We start from the raw sequence: 23563 nt of genomic DNA, 5'->3' as shown, positions 1-23563 counted from the left end.
CAGGAGTGAAGGTAGGACCGATTAGGGATAAAGGTGGGAAGATGTGACTGGAGGCTGTGGAAGTGAGCGAGGTCCTTAATGAATACTTCTCTTCGGTATTCACCAATGAGAGGGAACTTGATGATGGTGAGGACAATATGAGTGAGGTTGATATTCTGGAGCATGTTGATGTTAAGGGAGAGGAGGTGTTGGAGTTGTTAAAATAGATTAGGACAGATAAGTCCCCGGGACCTGAAGGAATATTCCCCAGGCTGCTCCACGAGGCGAGAGAAGAGATTGCTGAGCCTCTGGCTAGGATCTTTATGTCCTCGTTGTCCACGGGAATGGAACCGGAGGATTGCAGGGAGGCGAATGTTGTCTCCTTGTTCAAAAAAGTTCGTAGAGATAGTATGGGTAATTATAGACCAGTGAGCCTTACGTCTGTTGTGGGAAATCTGTGGGAAAATATTCTTAGAGATAGGATCTATGAGCATTTAGAAAATCATGGTCTGATCAGGGACAGTCAGCATCGCTTTGTGAAGGGCAGATTGTGTCTAGAGTTCTTTGAAAAGGTGACCAGGCATTTGGATGAGGGTAGTGCAGTGGATGTGATTAATATGGATTCTAATAAGGCATTTGACAAGGTTCCACACGGTAGACTTGTTCAGAAAGTCGGAATGCATAGCATCCAGGGACGTTTGGCCAGGTGGATTCAGAATTGGCTTGCCTGCAGGAGGCAGAGAGTCGTGGTGGAGGAAGTACATTCAGATTGGAGGATTGTGACTAGTGGTGTCCCACAAGGATCTGTTCTGGGACCTCTACATTTCGTGATTTTTATTGACGACCTGGATGTGGGGGTAGATGGGTGTGTTGGCAAGTTTGCAGACGACACAAAGGTTGGTGGTGTTGTAGATAGTGTAGAGGATTGCCGAAGATTCAAGAGAGACATTGATAGGATGCAGAAGTGGGCTGAGAAGTGGCAGATGGAGTTCAACAGGGAGAAGTGTGAGGTAGTACACTTTGGAAGGACAAATTCCAAGGCAGAGTATAAAGTAAATGGCAGGATACTTAGTAGTGTGGATTAGCAGAGCTGTCGGGGGGAACATGTTCACAGATACCTGAAAGTTGCTTCACAGGTAGATAGGGTAGTTAAGCAAGTTCATGGGGTGTTAGCTCTCATAAGTCGAGGGATAGAGTTTAAGAGTCGCGATGAAATGATGCAGCTCTATAAAACTCTGGTTAGGCCACACTTGGAGTCCTGTGTCCAGTTCTGGTCACTTCACTATAGGAAGGATGTGGAAGCATTGGAAAGGGTACAGAGGAGATTGACCAGATGCTGCCTGTTTCAGAGAGTAGGCATTATGATCAGAGATTAAGGGAGCTAGGGCTTTACCCTCTGGAGAGAAGGAGGATAAGAGGAGGCATTATAGAGCTGTTCAAGAATATAAGAGGAATATATAGAGTGGACAGCCAGCGCCTCTTCCCCGGGGAACCACTGCTCAATACAGGAGGACATGGCTTTAAGATAAGGGGTGGGAAGTTCAAGGGGGATATTAGAGGAATGTTTTCACTCAGAGAGTGGTTGATGCGTGAAATGCACTGCCTGAGTCAGTGGTGGAGGCAGATACACTAGTGAAGTTTAAGAGACTACTAGACTTGTATATGGAGGAAATTAAGTTGGTTGGTTATATGGGAGGCAGGGTTTGAGGGTCGGCACAACATTGTGGGCCGAAGGGCCTGTACTGTGCTGTTCTATTCTATGTTCTATGTGCTATGTTCTATTTCTGGAAAGATGTCCAAAATCATAAAATGTACATTTTGTGTTCTTATTATCATTGTTTTTTTTTTTCAGGTTGGTAAAATCAGAGGTAGAGACATCGCCAAACACACTTATTTCTCAATTGCTAAGAAATTTCAGACCCCTCTAGTGGTGTTTAGCATGGCGGCTTTCTGAGGATTTACACAAAGATTGTCATGTTGTTTTAATGATTTATTCCTATTGTATAGTGACTTTGGGATGATACCCGTTGTAGTTTTCCTACTGAGACAATGTATTCCTTGTTCGTGTTCTACAGTCTTTGAAATTCATCAATATAGCTCAACATATTTCTTCAAATTTGCTGGTGAACCCAGCAGGCCAGGCAGCATCTCTAGGAAGAGGTACAGTCGACGTTTCAGGCCGAGGCCCTTCGTCAGGACCAACTGAAGGAAGAGTTAGTAAGAGATTTAAAAGTGGGAGGGGGAGAGGGAGATCCAAAATAATAGGAGAAGGCAGGAGGGGGATGAATGGATCCAAGAGCTGGACAGATGATTGGCAAAGGGAATATGAGAGGATCATGGGACAGGAGGCCCGGGGAGAAAGACAAGTGCGGGAGAAACCCAGAGGATGGGCAAAGGGTATGGTCAGAGGGACAGAGGGAGAAAAAAGAGAGTGAGAGAAAGAATGTGTGTATAAAAATAAACAACGGATGGGGTACGAGGGGGAGGTCGGGCATTAGCGGAAGTTAGAGAAGTCAATATTCATGCCATCAGGTTGGAGGCTACCCAGACGGAATATAAGGTGTTGTTCCTGGTTTCTCTTTGCATTTTCTGCATTTCTGGCCTTGAATTTGTTGTTCTTTATAGTGCGTTTTATTTGATCGTGTGTTCCTGTATCATCACAAGAAGCCCTTCTATTTCTGGGAAGAGGCTTTAACTCAGAGCCAGGCCTTTGACGCCTCACTCTCAACATCTAGTGTGCTCAAATCGTGTAGATGGCTTCCATAGAGGGTGATGGTCTTCCATTGGTTAACTTTTTCTTCTATAGTGATTAGTTATTTGTTTTTTGTTTTTCATTTGTGCAGTGGTTTCATTTAAGTTTAGTGGTGTTTATTTCGATGCAATTATATACTATGATGGAGTGCCGAATCTTGAAAATATATCCTTTGAAGTTTTAACTGATTATTGTGTATCTTATGTATGTTATTCATTTTCTTCCTTCTGTTTTGTGTCGTGTTCATTTAAGAATGTTACAATGTGCTGCTTTCTAATGAAATACCATTTCAGTTTTTACTTTCCTTTGTAAATTTTCTTGATCGGTTTCAGAACGATCAAGAGAATACGACAGTATGTGTATAACCAAAATGCTTATTCACTTTGCTATTTTCATTTATTATTGACCCCTCTTTGCAGATTGCCAGAAAAACTTCCCGTCCAAAGTTTTTCCTTTACAGCAGGATGATCGATTTTGTCTGTTGATATCTTAGATGCTTATAAGTTTCATTTTCATCCATCGGTGCATTGCCTACTGCTGCCCTGTTTAAAATTCATCCAAGTCTAATGCACTTTTCATTATGTTTAATGTTCTACCATTATATAGGCAAATATACATTCTTGATGTTTTTGGAATATAGATTCGAATATTTCAATTAATTCTTTTTGCACGGTTCGCTATCATTTGTACATGGGTTGATTTGTTGTTTGTGAGATTTTTCTTGACTGCATGGTATTGCACTACATCTCCGATGAATATCTGCAGGAAATCAACCTCATGGTTGGTTATTATGACAGAAATATACTTTGATTATTAATTTACTCAGAACTTTGTACTTCGAACTGTGATTATACGTTTGCATTGGAATCTGAAAAGAAGATCAGAATGGTATTGAAAGCGGGTACTCACAGTATGATGAGCTCTTGAATTGTCATTAACTGAAGACCGTGGAGCAATGCTTGAATGTTGGATTTTGTGAATGGTTCATTAATAATCAGCCTGGTTACGATGTTCTGAAGATCCTGTTTTTGTGCTATACGACTTTACGTCCAACGACAGAAACTATTTGTTTAAAATTACCTCGAAGCACTAGGGCGTTTTATATCTCTAGATGCTCAATGCTGCGATTTATAATTCTGGAAAAAAAGGTAGGGACAGTTATTAACAAAACTTGCAAATATCTAGTTGCAAGATCCGGAGTTCTGGAATCATGAAGACTTTTGCTTCCCAAAACACAAAGAGGACGTTCCAGCAAGGATGCTGAATTCTAGAAAAAAAAGTTCAAGTCTGCAGTACAGAAGCACAGAAATGGAACGGGAGGTCTGGACTTAGTTAGCAACTTTTCAAATAGGATGACCATGATATCATGAGGAATGGTTAGCTTTGAAATGGATAAAAGGGAGGGCATTGTCATCACATGAAATTAAGCTGATGAAAGAACATAGAACATAGAATAGTACAGCACAGTACAAGCCCTTTGGCCCACAATGTTGTGCCGACCCTCAAACCCTGCCTCCCATATAAGCCCCCACCTTAAATTCCTCCATATACCTGTCTAGTAGTCTCTTAAACTTAACTAGTGCATCTGCCTCCACCACTGACTCAGGCAGTGCATTCCACGCACCAACCACTCTCTGAGTAAAAAACATTCCTCTAATATCCCCCTTGAACTTCCCACTCCTTACCTTAAAACCATGTCCTTTTGTATTGAGCAGTGGTGCCCTGGGGAAGAGGTGCCGGCTATCCACTCTATCTATTCCTCCTATTATCTTGTACACCTCTATCATGTCTCCTCTCATCCTCCTTCTCTCCAAAGAGGAAAGCCCTAGCTCCCTTAATCTCTGATCATAATGCATACTCTCTAAACCAGGCAGCATCCTGGTAAATCTCCTCTGTACCCTTTCCAATGCATCCACATCCTTCCTATAGTGAGGTGACCAGAACTGGACACAGTACTCCAAGTATGGCCTAACCAGAGTTTTATAGAGCTGCATCATTACATCGCGACTCTTAAACTCTATCACTCGACTTATGAAAGCTAACACCGCATAAGTTTTCTTAACTACCCTATACACCTGTGAGGCAACTTTCAGGGATCTGTGGACAGGTACCCCGAGATCCCTCTGCTCCTCCACACTACCAAGTATCCTGCCATTTACTTTGTACTCTGCCTTGGAGTTTGCCCTTCCAAAGTATATCACCTCACACTTCTCTGGATTGAACTCCATCTGCCACTTCTCAGCCCACTTCTGCATCCTATCAATGTCTCTCTGCAATCTTTGACAATCCTCTACACTATCTACAACACCACCAACCTTTGTGTCGTCTGCAAACTTGCCAACCCACCCTTCTACCCCCACATCCAGGTCGTTAACAAAAATCACGAAAATACAGGTCCCAGAACAGATCCTTATTGGACACCACTAGTCACAATCCTCCAATCTGAATGTACTCCCTCCACCACCACCCTCCGACTTCTGCAGGCAAGCCAATTCTGAATCCAACTGGCCAAACTTCCCTGGATCCCATGCCTTCTAACTTTCTGAATAAGCCTACCGTGTGGAGCCTTGTCAAATGCCTTACTAAAATCCATACAGATCACATCCACTGCACTACCCTCATCTATATGCCTGGTCACCTCCTCAAAGAACTCTATCAGGCTTGTTAGACACGATCTGCCCTTCACAAAGCCATGCTGACTGTCCCTGATCAGACCATGATTCTCTAAATGCCTATAGTTCCGATCTCTAAGAATCTTTTCCAACAGCTTTCCCACCACAGACGTAAGACTGACTGGTCTATAATTACCCCGACTATCCCTACTACCTTTTTTGAACAAGGGGACAACATTCGCCTCCCTCCAATTCTCCGGTACCATTCTCGTGGACAACGAGGACATAAAGATCCTAGCCAGAGGCTCAGCAATCTCTTCTCTCGCCTCGTAGAGCTGCCTGGGGAATATTCCGTCAGGCCCCGGGGACTTATCTGTCCTAATGTATTTTAACAAATCCAACAGCTCCTCTCCCTTAATATCAACATGCTCCAGAACATCAACCTCACTCACATTGTCCTCACCATCATCAAGTTCCCGCTCATTGGTGAATACCGAAGAGAGGTATTCATTGAGGACCTCGCTCACTTCCACAGCCTCCAGGCACATCTTCCCACCTTTATCTCTAATCGGTCCTACCTTCACTCCTGTCATCCTTTTCTCCTTCTCAAAATTGAAGAATGTCTTGGGGTTTTCCTTTACCCTGCTTGCCAAGGCCATCTCATGCCCCCTTCTTGCTTTTCTCAGCCCTTTCTTAACCTCCTTTCTTGCTTCCCTATATTCCTCAATAGACCCATCTTATACTTGCTTCTTAAACCTCATATATGCTGCCTTCTTCCACCTGACTGGATTTTCCACCTCACTTGTCATCCATGGTTCCTTTACCCTACCATCCTTTATCTTCCTCACCGGGACAAATTTATCCCTAACATCCCGCAAGAGATCTCTAAACATCGACCACATGTCCATAGTACATTTCCCTGCAAAAACATCATCCCAATTCACACCTGAAAGCTCTAGCCTTATAGTCTCATAATTTGCCTTTCCCCAATTAAAAATTTTCCTGTGCTCTCTGATTCTATCCTTTTCCATGATAATGCTAAAGGCCAGGGAGCGGTGGTCACTGTCCCCCACATGCTCACCCACTGAGAGATCTGTGACCTGACTCAGTTCATTACCTAGTACTAGATCTAGTATGGCATTCCCCCTGGTCGGCCTGTCCACATACTGTGACAGGAATCCGTCCTGGACACACTTAACAAAGTCTGCCCCATCTAAACCCTCGGAACTAATTACATGCCAAACAATATTAGGGAAGTTAAAGTCACCCATGATAACAACCCTGTTATTTTTGCACCTTTCCAAAATCTGCCTCCCAATCTGCTCCTCTGTATCTCTGCTGCTACCAGAGGGCCTATAGAATACCCCCAATAGAGTAACTGCTCCCTTCCTGTTCCTGACTTCCACCCATATTGATTCAAAAGAGGATCCTGCTACATTGTTCACCTTTTCTGTAGCTGTAATACTATCCCTGACCAGTAATGCCACCTCTCCTCCCCTTTTTCCGCCCTTTTAAAGCACTGAAATCCAGGAATATTGAGAATCCATTCCTGCCCTGGTGCCAGCCAAGTCTCTGTAATGGTCACTACATCATAATTCCATGTATGTATCCAAGCTCTCAGTTCATCACCTTTGTTCCTGATGCTTCTTGCATTGAGGTACACACCTTTCAGCCCTTCTACCTTACTGTCTTTACACCGTTTATTCTGCTTCTCTTTCCTCAAAGCCTCTCTATATGTTAGATCTGGCTTTACTCCATGCACTTCTTTCACTGCTCTATCGCTCTGGGTCCCATTCCCCTTGCAAATGAGTTTAAACCCTCCCGAACCACACTAGCAAAACTACCTGCAAGGATATTGTGTGCAGGGAACCCTGCTCCCTGCACCAAGTCCTCAGTCACGCATTCAACTGCCATCTCCTCCAATTCTTACCATCACTGTCACGTAGCACTGGTAGCAATCCTGCGAACGCCGCCCTTGAGGTTCTGTTCTTCAGCCTTCTGCCTAGTTCCCGAAACTCACACTTCAGGACTTCATCCTTCTTCCTGCCTATGTCGTTGGTCCCAACATGTATCACGACTTCTGGTTGCTTTCCCTCTCGTACCAGGATGTCGTGCACCCAGTCAGAGACATCCCGGATCCTGGAATCCGGGAGGCAACAAACCATGCGGGTGTCCTTCTCACGTCCACAAAATCTCCTGTCTGCTCCCCTGACTATAGAGTCTCCAATGACGATAGCACTCCTCTTCTCCGTCCCACCCTCCTGCACCACAGGGTCAGACTCAGTTCCAGAGGCCCTGCCACCGTGGCTCACACCTGGTCGGTCGTCCCCGCCAACAGTATCCAGGAGAATGGCTACAGGGGAATGGCTACAGGGGTGCTCTGCACTACCTGCCTGCTCACCTTTGCTTTCCCCCCTCTGACTGTCACCCAACGACCTGCTCCGACAGCCTAGGTGTGACTACCTCCCTGTAGCTCTCATCTATGACTGCCTCATTCTCCCTTATGAGTCGAAGGTCATCCAGCTGCTGCTCCAGATTCCTTACACGGTCTTCCAGATCGCCCAGCCGTACGCACTTCCGGCAGATGTGACTCTGCGGTTTGCATTTAAACGTGAACGATTAGGAACATTTTGTGATCCGGGATATTCAGAACGGCCGCAGCCACACGCCTTCAAAGTTTCCTGTTGCAAGTTTTTCTGCCTAAAATGGCAACAGTGTTTGCTATTGGTGTGTCGATTCTGGTCATCTGTAGAAACGCTTCCAGCTCTCATTTCCACCTACTTAACAACAAATTCTTCTGACGACTTAATAAAGACATTCTCTGTTGAATCAAGTAGGATAGTGAAAGATAGTGAAATGCAGATTCTGTGGATGCTCCTATTAATCCTGCACATTCCAAGGTGTAAGTAACTTTATTTTCTGTTTTCCTCCAACTGTTCACAATTCAATATTTTAAAATATCTGAACCGTTTCAGAAGTTTGACTACCGCTGAATTGCTTCTTCTCTTCCCGACAGAAAAGTTGTCATTATGTTGGTTAGGATGCAGAAATATTCAGCAGTGTGGAGCCTAACGGTAAAGAACATTGCCTCAGTTTAATTTTCTTTTGAAGTGGATTGCAACAACAGAGATATGATGGATCGATGTGTTACCATTTTACTTTGCCTGCAGGAATCAGTCACATTACTCATCAGCATTGTTCAGTGACTTTAAAATCTTATTTTTGCCTCTCGCTTTCGTGTTAATGCGCATGATTCCGTCGTTGTTCGTTGTTCAGAAAAAACATAGTCTATCTACATAAAAGTTATTGCACTTTTCCTGTTTTGTGCATTGATCGGGGATTTTACCCAATGTACCTTTCTGCTGACGAGGATTAAAACTTATGTTTGGCTGAACAGCTAGAAAGAACAGACCGTCTGCAAACATTGGTCGAAATCAGCAGCTAATGCTGTCTTTGATTCCTCGCAGGGTATTTTATATTTATGTTGATGTTCCATCGTGGAAGTTAGGTTACAATTATCTTCCGCCGTGAACTGTATAAATCTGTATTCTACCCTCTTGAAAAGAATGTTAATCAAAGCCATGAATCATTTCATTGCAGTTCACGAATTTAACAGCTTATCCTTCCAACCACATTGTATAAGGATTTAGTAGAGGATGTTGGAACTAGAAATCCCAAGAACTATTCTCAAATTACGAGATATCGAGACATCTTTTCAGATTCTCTGCAGGCATTTCAAACGCAATTTTGAGATCTAATTGGTTTTTCAGATTCTTTCCTGCACTGGATAAACATAAACGAAGCTCACCATACCTGTAAATTAACATTCCCATCAAATGGGACATCAAGTCATCAATGATATAGGTGTGTGTGTGTGTGTGTGTGTGTGTGTGTGTGTGTGTGTGTGTGTGTGTCTGTCTGTCTGTCTGTCTGTGTGTAAATTATATGAAAATCTTCTCCTGCCGCGAATAAAATAATAGAAAATTGCTGTAGGAACTTCAGACAGTTTCTTCAGGCATATGACTTCCTCAGGATCTTGTTCCTTCTTCAGGTTTTAGCATCTGAATTCTTTGGTGTCTTCAGATGTGTTCCCATGCAATATGGCGTCGTTTCCCTTTTATAAAACAGAGAAACCAAAACGGTACAGCAGCGCACGGGCTTTTTAGCCCACGATGTTATACGGAACTTTTAACCATCTATAAAATCAATCAAAACCTTCTTGGGAATATTTTGTGTTTGCCATAATTACTGCAATCTCCATAATTACCCCTTAGAGAGGTGAATCATGTTATTTTTCAGTACAGACATACGATTCCTTCAGCACCTTCAGTACAGTTAGGAATCTGAAAACGCACTTTCCGACTCTTGGCTGCCCTTATTAGCAAAGTACAGCGCTATTCATAAGTTTTCAAGATGAAAATATAAAATAAACTCTATATTATTGGTAGTAGCAATTGCTTTTTTTGTGAGAATCTGTTCATTAATAAGAAAGGCGGATTATTTAATGGAATTCTGAAACAATAACACACAAAACTAAACTTCTCCGCTGCAACTGTGGAGAGAGAAACAGACTGACTCCGTGAATATGGGTTTTCGTTCTATTGTTTCCCTCCGTATTTCATTCGAGAGCTCGAAGAGTATTTTGCCAGCGATAGTTCCATAGTATATTAAACAGACTGTTCCCCATTATCTTAGAATATTTTCATTCGAAGCTTATTGACGTTACGTTCGGTGGCGATGAGACCATTCGAGTTTACTTCGCAGAGATTTCAGAAAAATCTGGTACTTTATTGGAAGTATGTGGTCCGTACTATCTATCTGGTGATTTGAAGAATCATAAACATGAGATTCTGCCGATGCTGAAAATCCACTGTAACACACCAAGTACTAGGGGAGCTCAGCAGCTCACACAGCATCCATGGAAAACAATGCACAGTCGACGGTTTTGGCCGGGACACTTCATTGGCAGTGCTGATGAAGGATTCCTGCCGAAGCGAAAACTGTTTAATCCCCTGAGATGACCTATTGAGCTTTTCCAGCTTTTTGTGCGTGTTGCATTGAATGAACAAATCAATGTTTTAATATGCATTCAGCGGTAGTGGTCTTCGCATGATCAGTAAACATTTGAACTCCTGTAGCCTGTTGCTCCAAGAACGTGTATGTCAGCTGCCTTCCTCAACGCTGCAGATTTTAAGGTATTTTCTTACCCACAGTCAGCATTTTAACGTTGCAATAGGGAAGAAAAGGAAGAATGTTGTCAGTATATTATCAAGTATGCTGGCGAGTAGAAATGGTGAGTGGATTGGAGGGCAACCTCGATCTATAGGCATCAGCATGCCTCTGTTGTCTCTTTGAGAACGGACACAGATATTGCAAACACACAATCTATATCGAATATTTCACAACGAGGAAAAACTAAAGCAAACACCGCGCCAAATTTCGAATAAGCACACTGCGGAGAATCCTGTATGAGGCAGCTTCTATGGAGTGGAATAAACAGTCGACGTTTTTTGACAGATGAAGGTTATCGTCTGGAAACGTCGACTCCTTTTTCTTTACTGTTGATGCCGCCTGCCTTCCGAATTCCTTCATGAATGTGTGTCTAGTATTCTGGAATCTCTCGTGTTTATGTTGGCTTCAGAGAATATACTAGTAGAAATAAACTTTAAAGGGTGATGCTTGGAAATCAGATTTTATATTCTGATGGAGACTCTGAGGATTAATAAGGTTATTGCTACCGATTTTGGGGGCTGTTCTGTTACATTTTGTCGGTTATTTCTGGAGATTTTGAAAAGGAAGTTACACAATTATCTGTTTATTTCTGATAGTTACTTTAAAGATTGTCCTCCCGTTCCCCGAATAGGATACAATCTGCTGCAGGAGATCGTGCGATTGTCTTGCTACGTCTTTAGAACATAGAAAAACTGATATTTATTGCTTTATATTACCATTGATGGTCCTAGCCATCCAAAAAACACAAGCGATTCTGCCGATGTAGAAATGCCGAGTACAACATATAAAGTGTTGAAACAGTTGCGCAGATCAGGAAGCGTCTGCGACGTGAAATAAGTAGTTTATTTGTGAACAATTTTCTGGTAATATTAAGCTGGGCGTTTCACAAGCACTGCGTTCTTCAGATTATTACTTCTAAGGATAATCATGACATCATCGAAAGGAAGAATAAATAACCTGCTGCAGCGGCTGAATTCCGTTCACAGAACAAACCTTCAATGCCGACTTCATTCTCCTGTGCAAGGCTGCGGATAAATCCACTTTCAAATATTTTGCACAACTGGAACAATTAGATTATTTTTGAGGGACACAGAAAGCGTGAAATATTGCGGAATAAGACAGTCTAACGGGCTAACTTCTGAAGATGATTTTGCAATCGAAATGATAGATCGTGTTTGGGTCAAAATTGGCGCGCAATCAGTGCAGCAAGTGTGCAGTTTTGCTCTTTGGTTGGTCCAACCAGGATCGGTGCTTTACGGGCACTGAGAGGTGTCGTTGAACGAAGGCATCTGGAGATAAATTTCCAAAAGGTGGCGTCCAGGTAGAGAGAGACATAAAACAAACACGTTTGGCACATTAGCCGTCGTAAATCAAATTGCTGAGTGCAGAAGTTGGGATGTTATTTTAAAGGCAAACAGACTTTTCCCCGTTAGGTTCAGTATGACTACAGCCAGAGGTTAAAAGTGAAAGGTGAGACGTTTAAGGTGTACATGACAGGAAACATCTTCCCTCAGATGTAGGAATGAGCTGCCAGAAGAAGTGGTGCGTGCTAGAACGGTTTCACCGTTTAAGAGAAGTTTGAATAGGTACATGGATAGTAGGTATAAGAAGAGATCTGATCCCGCAGAACGTCGATAGGAGAAGGCATCTTAAATTATGTCGGCATGGACTGGATGGGCTAGGAAGTCCAGTTCCTGTGTTGTATTTCCCTGTGACTCCATGACTCTTATGACTCTTTTATCCATATCACTACTTTGAATATTCAATGCGATATATCATAATTGTATAAGTACTAAATCTGCAGGCATCCTGACCTCTGCAAGGGAGTGGCAGCTGTTGGTGTACCTCGAACGGCAGCCGAAATTCATCAACCATATCGCAGCTACCACCCTGCGGCCAGACATTTTCCTTGTGTCTGAGTCTACGAATCAAGTGGTGCTGCTGGAGCTGACAGTCCCATGGGAAGATCGCTTGGAAGAGGCCTTTGAAAGGAAGCTCTCCAAGAACGCAGGACTTGTCAGCAACTGTCAGCAGGCTGGATGGAGAGTGAGGTGTCTCCCGGTGGAGGTTGGTTGTAGGGGATTTGTAGCCCGTTCCTTAGTTAGAGCCTTCAGCAAATTGGATATCGAGGGAGAGAGGAAGAGGAGAGCCATCCGCAGTACCGTCGATGCGGCAGAAACGGCCTCAAGATGGCTGTGGCTCAAAAGAGGGGAGCCATGGAGTCATAAGTAGCTAACCATCTGGACACAAGCTGGGGTCTGATCAGCCCCGGCTGGATCACCTGGAGGAAGGTGTATGATGTTGAAAGACCCGAAACACCCGATGATTCCAGGAACATCACCGAAGATGTGTCCAGAAGCATCAGTAGATGTATGTACACAGAATCCAGTTTTCTGTATTCGAACACACACACATAAATTATCAGCATCATCATTATGGACCATGTTGTATGTCGTGGGCGATCATGGTCTTATTAATGACCATGAATGTTCTTGGCAAATGTTTCTACAGAAGGTATTTTCGATTGTCTTCCTCTGAGCGTGTCTTTACCAGACGGTAACCCCGGCCATTGTTAATGATCCTTAGATATAGTATACCTGGTGTATGTGGTCGAGTGGTCGTATAACCAGGACTTGTGATATGCACAAACTACTCATACGATCGTTCACCACCTTCTGCCATAGCTTCAGGATATCCTGATCCTGGGTGCGACGCAGATGTAACGCCTTGCCAAAGGGTGAACTGAATGTACATACTGCCCTATGTACAGTATAATGCCTGGAACTGTCACTATGAGCGGTAACATTCACAGATGCTGAAGCAGGCTTTGTACTGCTGAAATGTTCATAAATCTTTTTGCACATTTAATGTATCAACTGTTTATTGTTTTCCAGACATACTTTAAATTTAAATTTTATCGCCTTCCAGAATCCATGCATTTTTTTTTGTTTTGTGCAATTTCACAAAGATGAGGGGGAGACGGTTTTAAGTGCTTAATTTAAAAAAAAACTTGTGCCACCTACGCACCTAACACGTACATTACGATTTTTTGTCAGTAAGAGTCTCCTACAATAGTTCTATTTATTGCAATCAAGATGTTCAAAGAGTCTAACGACTCAAGCACAGTGAGACTAGAGTGTAATGCAAATCATCATCACACCCGAAGCTCTACATAATCGATGATGATAGTATTAAGTCCCAGAATGTATGCTTCTTTGACATGTCGCGACTTTGCTTATACACGACAAACAGACTGAATTCACAGCTAAAATAAAACCGAGGCCGTGTTAGTTCCGCAATGTTTATCCTGAAAATTCCTTTGAATAACCAGAATCCCATCACTTGAACATGCTGATCACTGTTAGCCTCTGGTTTATTCCAAATTCAGAGAAACCGAGAATAATGTTGCGGACAGGGTCTCAGACTTCTAGATCACAGGAATCTCTTATGGGGAAAAAGGAACGCGTTTCACGGGAACTCAGGAGGGTACATTTTCTTTGCAGCAGTATTAGACCAGAAGACCAGAAGACATTCGAGCAGAATTGGGCCATCTAGCCCATCGAGTCTGCTCCGCCGCTCAATCATGGCTAATCCCTTTATTCTCTCAGTATTGTTAGATCGACTGGAAAGAGGTTAAACTAATTTGGCATGGAGTCGGGGTGGAACCAGATTGAACGGGCTGAGGATGTGGCAGATAGTAGACAACCAGTTTCTTTGAGCAGTGAGTCTATCAGGAAGGACAGGCATATCATACACTGAGGACATTCTATGGATAATGCACATCGAAAGCAACATATACATGCTGGAGTGCTGGAGCATCCACGGAACTAAGAAACAGTCCCCATTTCAGGCAGAGCCTCTTCGGCAGGACAGGAAACGAACGGAAATTCGCCAGACGGACGGAAACACCATAGGGCAAAATTGCAGAGTCAGTGGGATGTTGCAAACATGGGGACAAAATCGAATCGTGAAAATAATACACAATTTGGGTTGTTACGTTTAAATACACGCTTCAAACGGAATAATGTAGATGATCTTGTACGGCATAGTAGGTAAGCCATCCTGGTCAGTGGGTTCATCGGACATTGCAAAGGGTCCTCTGATTAGGTAATGGTTAAATACGTGGCCTTCAGAGGACCACACCTTTGTCGTGATTTGAAAGCTTGAGCTCCTCAATGACCTGGAGAGAAGCGTTGGCACGTGTCAGATCTTTATAATTTGGCTCTTGGTCGGTTTATCCATATCATGCAGATCAAATGGTAGAGGCCAGACAAAGAGTGGTCCACCGGTACTCCAGTTTCAAGTTTTCAGCTCAGGGCTAGCAACCCACAGTGGTAAAATTAAAATGCTATGGGAAAACTATCATGACCATTCCACATCTGAAAACTGCTCATTCCTGTGTCCACCTGGGACTTGCATGACTGACAGTAGTGAAATCTGAAAGTATGTTATTGACATGAGCAAGGCAGCCCTAAATAACGTCAAATTCAAGGGTCTTCATACCTGCCCTAAACGCCGGAAAAGTAAGGAGAATTAAGTAAGTAAATTGGTGGGTTGCTCGGTTCGTTGCGGAAGTCAATTCGGTGCTTTATCTCTGAATAAATAACTGAATTATAACCATTATTCTGATGTAATACCACATGTTTTCTCCCATTGCCCCTTCCACATTTTTCAACTGGGAATCTGATGAATAATCTTGCTCACCAGATATATTAAACTGTCACAATTTGTTTCAAAACACACTATCAGGGTAATGAAACAGATGACATTGCTATCGTGACTACTAGTGGCACATTGAAGTCCACAATAAAATGCAGATAAATGTCTATGTGGCCCTTTAAGTCTGCTCTTTCATTCCATCATGGCCTCCTGACGTCCATTCACCCGCCGTCTGCCTGCAACGTTGACGTTCTTGCTAAGCAATAATCTATCACCCTGCACTCAGAATATAACCAATGACCTGGCCTCCACAGCCGAGTGAAAAGAAATTTAGAATGTCTCTATAATCAAGCGAAAACAATTCCTTTTTAGACTTTTTTACAAGGAACATTACTCTATTCTTCAGTCCTGGAGCCATCCACGGTAGGAAACATCCGCTTTATATCCATGGGGGAAGTTCCAGAGGATTGGATGGTGGCAGATGTTGTTCCCTTATTCAAGAAAGGGAGTAGAGATAGCCCAGGAAATTATAAGCCAGTGATTCTTAACTCGGTGGCTGGTATGTAGATGGAAAAGATCCTGAGAGGCACGATTTATGAACTTTTAAAGAGACATAATACGATTAAGACTAGTCAGCATGGCTTTGTCAAAGGCACGTCATGCCTTCGGAGACTTTTTTTTGAGGATGTGACTAAATATATTTATGACGGTAGTTCAGTAGATAGAGTAAATTTTGATTTCAGCAGGGCAGTTAATAAAGCACCCAATGCAAGGCTTATTGAGAAAGTAAGGGCGCATGGGATGAAAAGGGATCCCATTGCTTTGTGGAACCAGAATTGGCTTGCACACAGAAGGAAAAGAGCGGTTGTAGACGGGTCATCTTCTGCATGGAATTCGTTAACCATTGGTGTGACTCAGGAATAGAAACATAGAAACATAGAAAATAGGTGCTGGAGTAGGCCATTCGGCCCTTCGAGCCTGCACCGCCATTTATTACGATCATGGCTGATCATCCAACTCAGAACCCTGCACCAGCCTTCCCTCCATACCCTCTGATCCCCGTAGCCACAAGGGCTATATCTAACTCCCTCTTAAATATAGCCAATGAACCGGCCTCAACTGTTTCCTGTGGCAGAGAATTACACAGATTCACCACTGTCTGTGTGAAGAAGTTTTTCCTAATCTCAGTCCTAAAAGGCTTCCCCTTTATCCTCAAACTGTGACCCCTCGTTCTGGACTTCCCCAACATCGGGAACAATCTTCCTGCAACTAGCCTGTCCAATCCCTTGAGGATTTTATACGTTTCAATCAGATCCCCCCTCGATCTTCTAAATTCCAACGAGTACAAGCCTAGTTCATCCAGTCTTTCTTCATATGAAAGTCCTGCCATCCCAGGAATCCATCTGGTGAACCTTCTTTGTACTCCTTCTATGGCAAGTATGTCTTTCCTCAGATTAGGGGACCAAAGCTGCACACAATACTCCAGGTGTGGTCTCACCAAGGCCTTGTACAACTGCAGTAGTACCTCCCTGCTCCTGTACTCGAATCCTCTCGCTATAAATGCCAGCATCCCATTCGCCTTTTTCACCGTCTGCTGTACCTGCATGCCCACTTTCAATGACTGGTGTATAATGACACCCAGGTCTCGTTGCACCTCCCCTTTTCCTAATCGGCCACCATTCAGATAATAATCTGTTTTCCTATTTTTGCCACCAAAGTGGATAACTTCACATTTATCCACATTAAATTGCACCTGCCATGAATTTGCCCACTCACCCAACCTATCCAAGTCACCCTGCATCCTCTTAGCATCCTCCTCACAGCTAACACTTCTGCCCAGCTTCGTGTTATCCGCAAACTTAGAGATGCTGTATTTAATTCCCGCATCCAAGTCATTAATATATATTGTAAACAACTGGGGTCCCAGCACTGAGCCTTGCGGTACCCCACTAGTCACTGCCTGCCATTCTGAAAAGGTCCCGTTTCTTCCCACTCTTTGCTTCCTGTCTGCCAACCAATTCTCTATCTACATCAAAACCATACCACCAATACCGTGTGCTTTAAGTTTGCACACTAATCTCCCGTGTGGGACTTTGTCAAAAGCCTTTTGAAAATCCAAATATACCACATCCACTGTTTCTCCCCTATCCACTCTACTAGTTACATCATCAAAAAATTCTATGAGATTCGTCAGACATGATTTTCCTTTCACAAATCCAGTCTGATTTTGTCCGATGATTTCACCGCTTTCCAAATGTGCTGTTATCACATCTTTGATAACTGACTCCAGCAGTTTCCCCACCATCGACGTTAGGCTAACCGGTCTATAATTCCCCGGTTACTCTCTCCCTCCTTTTTTAAAAAGTGGGGTTACATTAGCCACCCTCCAATCCTCAGGAACTAGTCCAGAATCTAACGAGTTTTGAAAAATTATCACTAATGTATCCACTATTTCTTGGGTTACTTCCTTAAGCACTCTGGGATGCAGACCATCTGGCCCTGGGGATTTATCTGCCTTTAATCCCTTCAATTTACCTAACACCACTTCCCTACTAACATATATTTCGCTCAGTTCCTCCATCTCACTGGACCCTCTGTCCCCTACTATTTCTGGAAGATTATTTATGTTCTCCTTAGTGAAGACAGAACCAAAGTAATTATTCAATTGGTCTGCCATGTCCTTGCTTCCCATAATCAATTCACCTGTTTCTGTCTCTAGGGGACCTACATTTGTCTTTACCAGTCTTTTCCTTTTTACATATCTATAAAAGCTTTTACAGTCAGTTTTTATGTTCCCTACCAATTTTCTCTCACAATCTTTTTCCCCTTCCTAATTAAACCCTTTGTCATCCTCTGCTGAACTCTGAATTTCTCCCAGTCCTCAGGTGAGCCACTTTTTCTGGCTAATTTGTATGCTTCTTCTTTGGAATTGATACTATCCCTAATTTCTTTTGTCAGCAACGGGTGCACTACCTTCCTTGATTTATTCTTTTGCCAAACTGGGATGAACAATTGTTGTAGTTCATCCATGCAATCTTTAAATGCTTGCCATTGCACATCCACCGTCAATCCTTTAAGTGTCATTTGCCAGTCTATCTGTGCTGGGACCCATTATCTTCGTGGTTTTTTATAAATGGCCTGGATGAAGAAGCGAAGCGATGGGTTAGTAAAGTTGCTGATGACACAAAGTGTACTGGGGTTCTGGATAGTGTGGAGGGTTGTCAGTGGTTACAGCGTGACATCGATACAATGCAAAACTGGGCTGCTAAGTGTCAGATGGAGTTCAACCCAGATAAGAGTGATGTGTTTCATTTTCGTAGGTCAAATATGATGGCAGAATATAATAATAATGGTAGACTCTTGGCCGTGTGGAGGTTCAGAGGGATCTTGGAATCCGAGTCCATAGGACACTCAAAGGGGATGTGCATGTTGAATCTGTGGTTAAGAGAGATTGCATTGACCTGCATCAACCGTGCGATTGAGCTTAAGAGCCGAGAGGTAATGTTACAGCTATCGACCCTGGTCAGACCCCACCTGGAGCACCGTGCTCAGTTATGGGCACCTCACTGCATGAAGCATGTGGAACCTATAGAAAGGATGCAGAGCAGATTTACAAATATGTTGCCGGGATTGGTGAGCATGCCTCACCAGAATAGATTGAGTGCACTTGGTCTTTCCTCCTTGCAGCGACGGAGAAAGATAGGTGACTTGATAGAGGTGTATAAGATGATATGTAACCACGTGACCAAGTGGTTAAGGCATTGGGCGAGCTACCTGAAGTTCGTGAGTTCGAGCCCCAGCCGAGGGAACGTGTTGTCTCCTTGAGAAAGGCACTTAATCACACATTGCTCTGCGACGACACTGGTGCCAAGCTGTATGGGTCCTAATGCCCTTCCCTTGGACAACATCGGTGTCATGGAGAGGGGAAACATGCAGCATGGGCAACTGCCGGTCTTCCATACAACCTTGCCCAGGCCTGCGCCCTAGAGAGTGAAGACTTTCCAGGCGCAGATCCGTGGTCTCGCAAGACAAACGGATGCCTTTATTTATAAGATGATGAGAGGCATTGATCGTGCGTATAGTCAGAGGCTTTTTCCAGGGCTGAAATGGCTAGCACGAGAGGCTAGCTTTAAGGTGCTTGGAAGTATGTACAGAGGAGGTGTCAGGGGTAGTTTTTTTTTTACGCAGCGAGTGATGAGTGCATGGCATGGGCTGCTGTCGATGGTGGTAGAGGCGTTTACGATAGGGTCTTTTAAGAGACTCTTGGATAGGTGTATGAAGCTTAGAAAAATAGAGGGCTATGGATATCCCGAGGTAATTTCTAAAGTAACTACATGTTCGGCATCGCACTGTGGGCCGAATGACCTGTATCGTGCTGAAGTTTTTCTATAAAACTATGTTTGTATGTTTCATTCTATCTAGCCCTTTCAATATCCAGATTTTTATCCCTTCATTCGTCTGAACTTCAACTAGTACAGGCGGAGAGTTTACAAGCTCAAGTCATGTGTTAACCATTTTGGTCCCGAGATCATAACCGTGAAACCTCTCCGGATATTCTCCAATTGCAGAATGTTCTTCTTCATTTATGACGATCTGAATAGCTCACAGTTCTCCACGTGTGTTTCTACCGATGCCATATAAAGTCTTGCCACCTTATCAGCGTTTATGCTCTGGAAATGAATGCTAATATTGCATTTGCCTTCCGACTACCAAATCAATCTGCAGCCTAACCTTTGGAAAACACTACACGTGGACTCCCAAGTCGCTTTATTTCTTTAAAAAACACAGACCAGAATTTGCTCCCTTTTTATAAAATAGTTTATGTCTTTATTCCTTCTCCAAAACTGCATGTTTTTGGGAGAAGGAATAAAGACCATAGTCTTCCTTACACTATATTTCAACTGCAACTTATTTGCCAATTCTCTTAATCCATTAAAGTCTTTCCTCAGAGTTCCTGCATACACAGCACCACCTTGCCACTCCCCACCCCCTTCGTACGGACGGCAGACTGCGCCACAAAAGCACCAAATTCTTATCGAATTCATTGATAGATAACATGAAAGAAGTTGTCCCAACACGGAGACCTACGGGACATCACTAGTTACAGAGAGCAAACCAGAATCGCCCCCTTTTCTTTCCACTCTTTGTTTTGTACTAGTCAAAACTTTTCCTTTTTATTCATGCTAGTACCTTTTCTGGAGTACCATGGGCTTTTGTCTTATTAAGTATCCTCATGTTGTGCCCCTTTTCAAAACGATTATGAAAATTCATCGCTACGCCTTCTACAGACGCTCCTTTTCTATGCTTCATATTATTTCTCATCGAATTCCAATAAATTTATCTGGCAATATTTTCCCGTTAAGGAAACCATGCTCAGTTCAGCCTACTTTATTACGTGTCTCTAAGTACCCTAAAACCTTCTCGTTATGAATGAACTCCAGCCTCTTCCCAACCAGTAAATAAAGTCAATGTGGCCTATAATTTCATTTGTTTTCTGATTGCTATCCGTCTGAAAGAGTGGAGTGACATTTGCAATTTTTCAGTCCCCCGAAGCCATTCTAAAATCTAGTCATTAGTGAAAGATCATCACTAATACCTCCACTTTCACAACTCTATCATGTATTCCAGCTAGCACTTTCATAACCCTACGGTGTATTCTTTTTTGTCGCGGACACTTATCTGCATTCTGATCTTTCAACTTTCCAAGAACCTTCACTTATTAATAGCAACTTTACTCACTTCTGCCTACTGACACTCTCCAACTTCTTCATAATGCTCGTGTATTCCACCGTGAAGTTTGACGCACGTTACTTATTAGGTTCGTCCGGAACGGACCTCAATGAATGTCCTGGCCTGAAACGTCGACTGTTTATCCAGTTCCATGAATTTCTGGAGTACAGAGAACTTTTACAAGGATGTTATTGCCTCTGAGGAACATAGGTTAAAGGACGGATTGAATCGGTTAGGACTTTATTGCTTGAACTGTGGAAGATTGAGTGTAGATTACATTGAAATATACTAAATTATGAGCGGAAAAAAGTAGGGTAAATGCAGGCAGGCATCGTGGGGAAACTGCTGGAGTCAGTTATCAAGGATGTGATAACAGCACATTTGGAAAGTGGTGAAATGATCGGACAAAGTCAGCATGGTTTTGTGAAAGGAAAATCATGTCTGACGAATCTCATAGAATTTTTTGAGGATGTAACTAGTAAAGTGGATAGGGGAGAACCAGTGGATGTGGTATATTTGGATTTTCAGAAGGCTTTTGACAAGGTACCACACAGGAGATTAGTGTGCAAACTTAAACACACGGTATTGGGGGTAAGGTATTGGTGTGGGTGGAGAGTTGGTTAGCAGACAGGAAGCAAAGAGTGGGAATAAACAGGACCTTTTCAGAATGGCAGGCGGTGACTAGTGGGGTACCGCAAGGCTCAGTGCTGGGACCCCAGTTGTCTACAATATATATTAATGACTTGGATGAGGGAATTAATTGCAACATCTCCAAGTTTGCGGATGACACGAAGCTGGGTGGCAGTGTTAGCTGTGAGGAGGATGCTAAGAGGATGCAGAGTGACTTGGATAGGTTGGGTGAGTGGGCAAATTCATGGCAGATGCAATTTAATGTGGATAAATGTGAAGTTATCCACTTTGGTGGCAAAAATAGGAAAACAGATTATTATCTGAATGGTGGCCGATTAGGAAAAGGGGAGGTGCAACGTGACCTGGGTGTCATTATACGCCAGTCATTGAAAGTGGGCATGCAGGTACAGCAGGCGGTGAAAAAGGCGAATGGTATGCTGGCATTTATAGCGAGAGGATTTGAGTACAGGAGCAGGGAGGTACTACTGCAGTTGTACAAGGCCTTGGTCGGACCGCACCTGGAGTATTGTGTGCAGTTTTGGTCCCCTAATCTGAGGAAAGACATCCTTGCCATAGAGAGAGTACAGAGAAGGTTCACCAGATTGATTGCTGGGATGGCAGGACTTTCATATGAAGAAAGAATGGATGAACTGGGCTTGTACTCGTTGGAATTTAGAAGATTGAGGGGGGATCTGATTGAAACGTATAAGATCCAAAAGGGATTGGACAGGCTAGATGCAGGAAGATTGTTCCCGATGTTGGGGAAGTCCAGAACGAGGGGTCACAGTTTGAGGATAGAGGGGAAGCCTTTTAGGACTGAGATTAGGAAAAACTTCTTCACACAGAGAGTGGTGAATCTGTGGAATTCTCTGCCACAGGAAACAGTTGAGGCCAGTTCATTGGCTATATTTAAGAGGGAGTTTGATATGGCCCTTGTGGCTACGGGGGTCAGGGGATATGGAGGGAAGGCTGGGGCGGTGTTCTGAGTTGGACGATCAGCCATGATCATAATAAATGGCGGTGCAGGCTCGAAGGGCCGAATGGCCTACTCCTGCACCTATTTTCTATGTTTCTATGTTTTAAACCAATTCACTCAGAGCGTCCTGGTAGTATGGAACTGGCTACAAGCACAACTGATGTATGCAAAGTTTGATAGGTACATGGGTAGTAAGGAGACGGAGGGCAATGATCTCTTGCCAAGTCAATGGGAGTATGCAGTTTAAATGGTTTCACCATGGGTTGGAAGGGGCCTGAGGTCCGTGTCTAGGAGTATGACTCCAAAGGCTCCCTTACCTGCTCAGCTCTTCCAGAATTTTCTGCGAGCGAGCAGTAAGGGGGTTGTTCGGAACATAATAATACTATTTAATTACCTTACTTAATTTCAGTATAATTAGGTTGTTTCAATAACTCTTTTATCACTTGGGCTGAGACTACACCGTTAATCATTATCTCTTTCTTTAAGATTTCGGAGAAGTCAGAGTTGTGGGCCCGGGCGCACCTTGCATGGGAGATTTACAAATTAAATATGGAAGTCAGTGGTTGCCCGTCTGCAGCAGTCAATGGAATGCAGCCGATGGAGAAATGTACTGTCGACAGACTGGATGCGGGTCTTACGGCACTTTAGCAATCAGACCTATTGCGTCCGAAGACGGAGCTTCCCTGCTGAGTAAGCTTCAGTGCAATGGGACAGAGACATCATTGTCGGAGTGTTCGTTCACTGTTTTGAAACAGGAGGACTGCCAATCTGGGGCCATCGGGTTCATCATTTGCAAAGGTATTTGGGCTGTGCATCTTTCTTTAATATTATCGCTAACTAAATTTGATCCTTGAATTTAAAGGTTATGTAGTTATGGGAATCAACCAAATCGAAGTTGACATGGATAAGGAAGTAGAAGGGTGGGTTAGTAAGTTTGCTGATGTAGAACAATTCGGCGTGTTGTCCATAATCTGTGGGGTTGTCAGATGTTGC

Source organism: Mobula birostris, chromosome 4 (genome assembly GCF_030028105.1).
Source record: "Mobula birostris isolate sMobBir1 chromosome 4, sMobBir1.hap1, whole genome shotgun sequence".
NCBI classification, from domain to species: Eukaryota; Metazoa; Chordata; class Chondrichthyes; order Myliobatiformes; family Myliobatidae; genus Mobula; species Mobula birostris.
Note: the sequence above shows the minus strand (reverse complement) of the source record.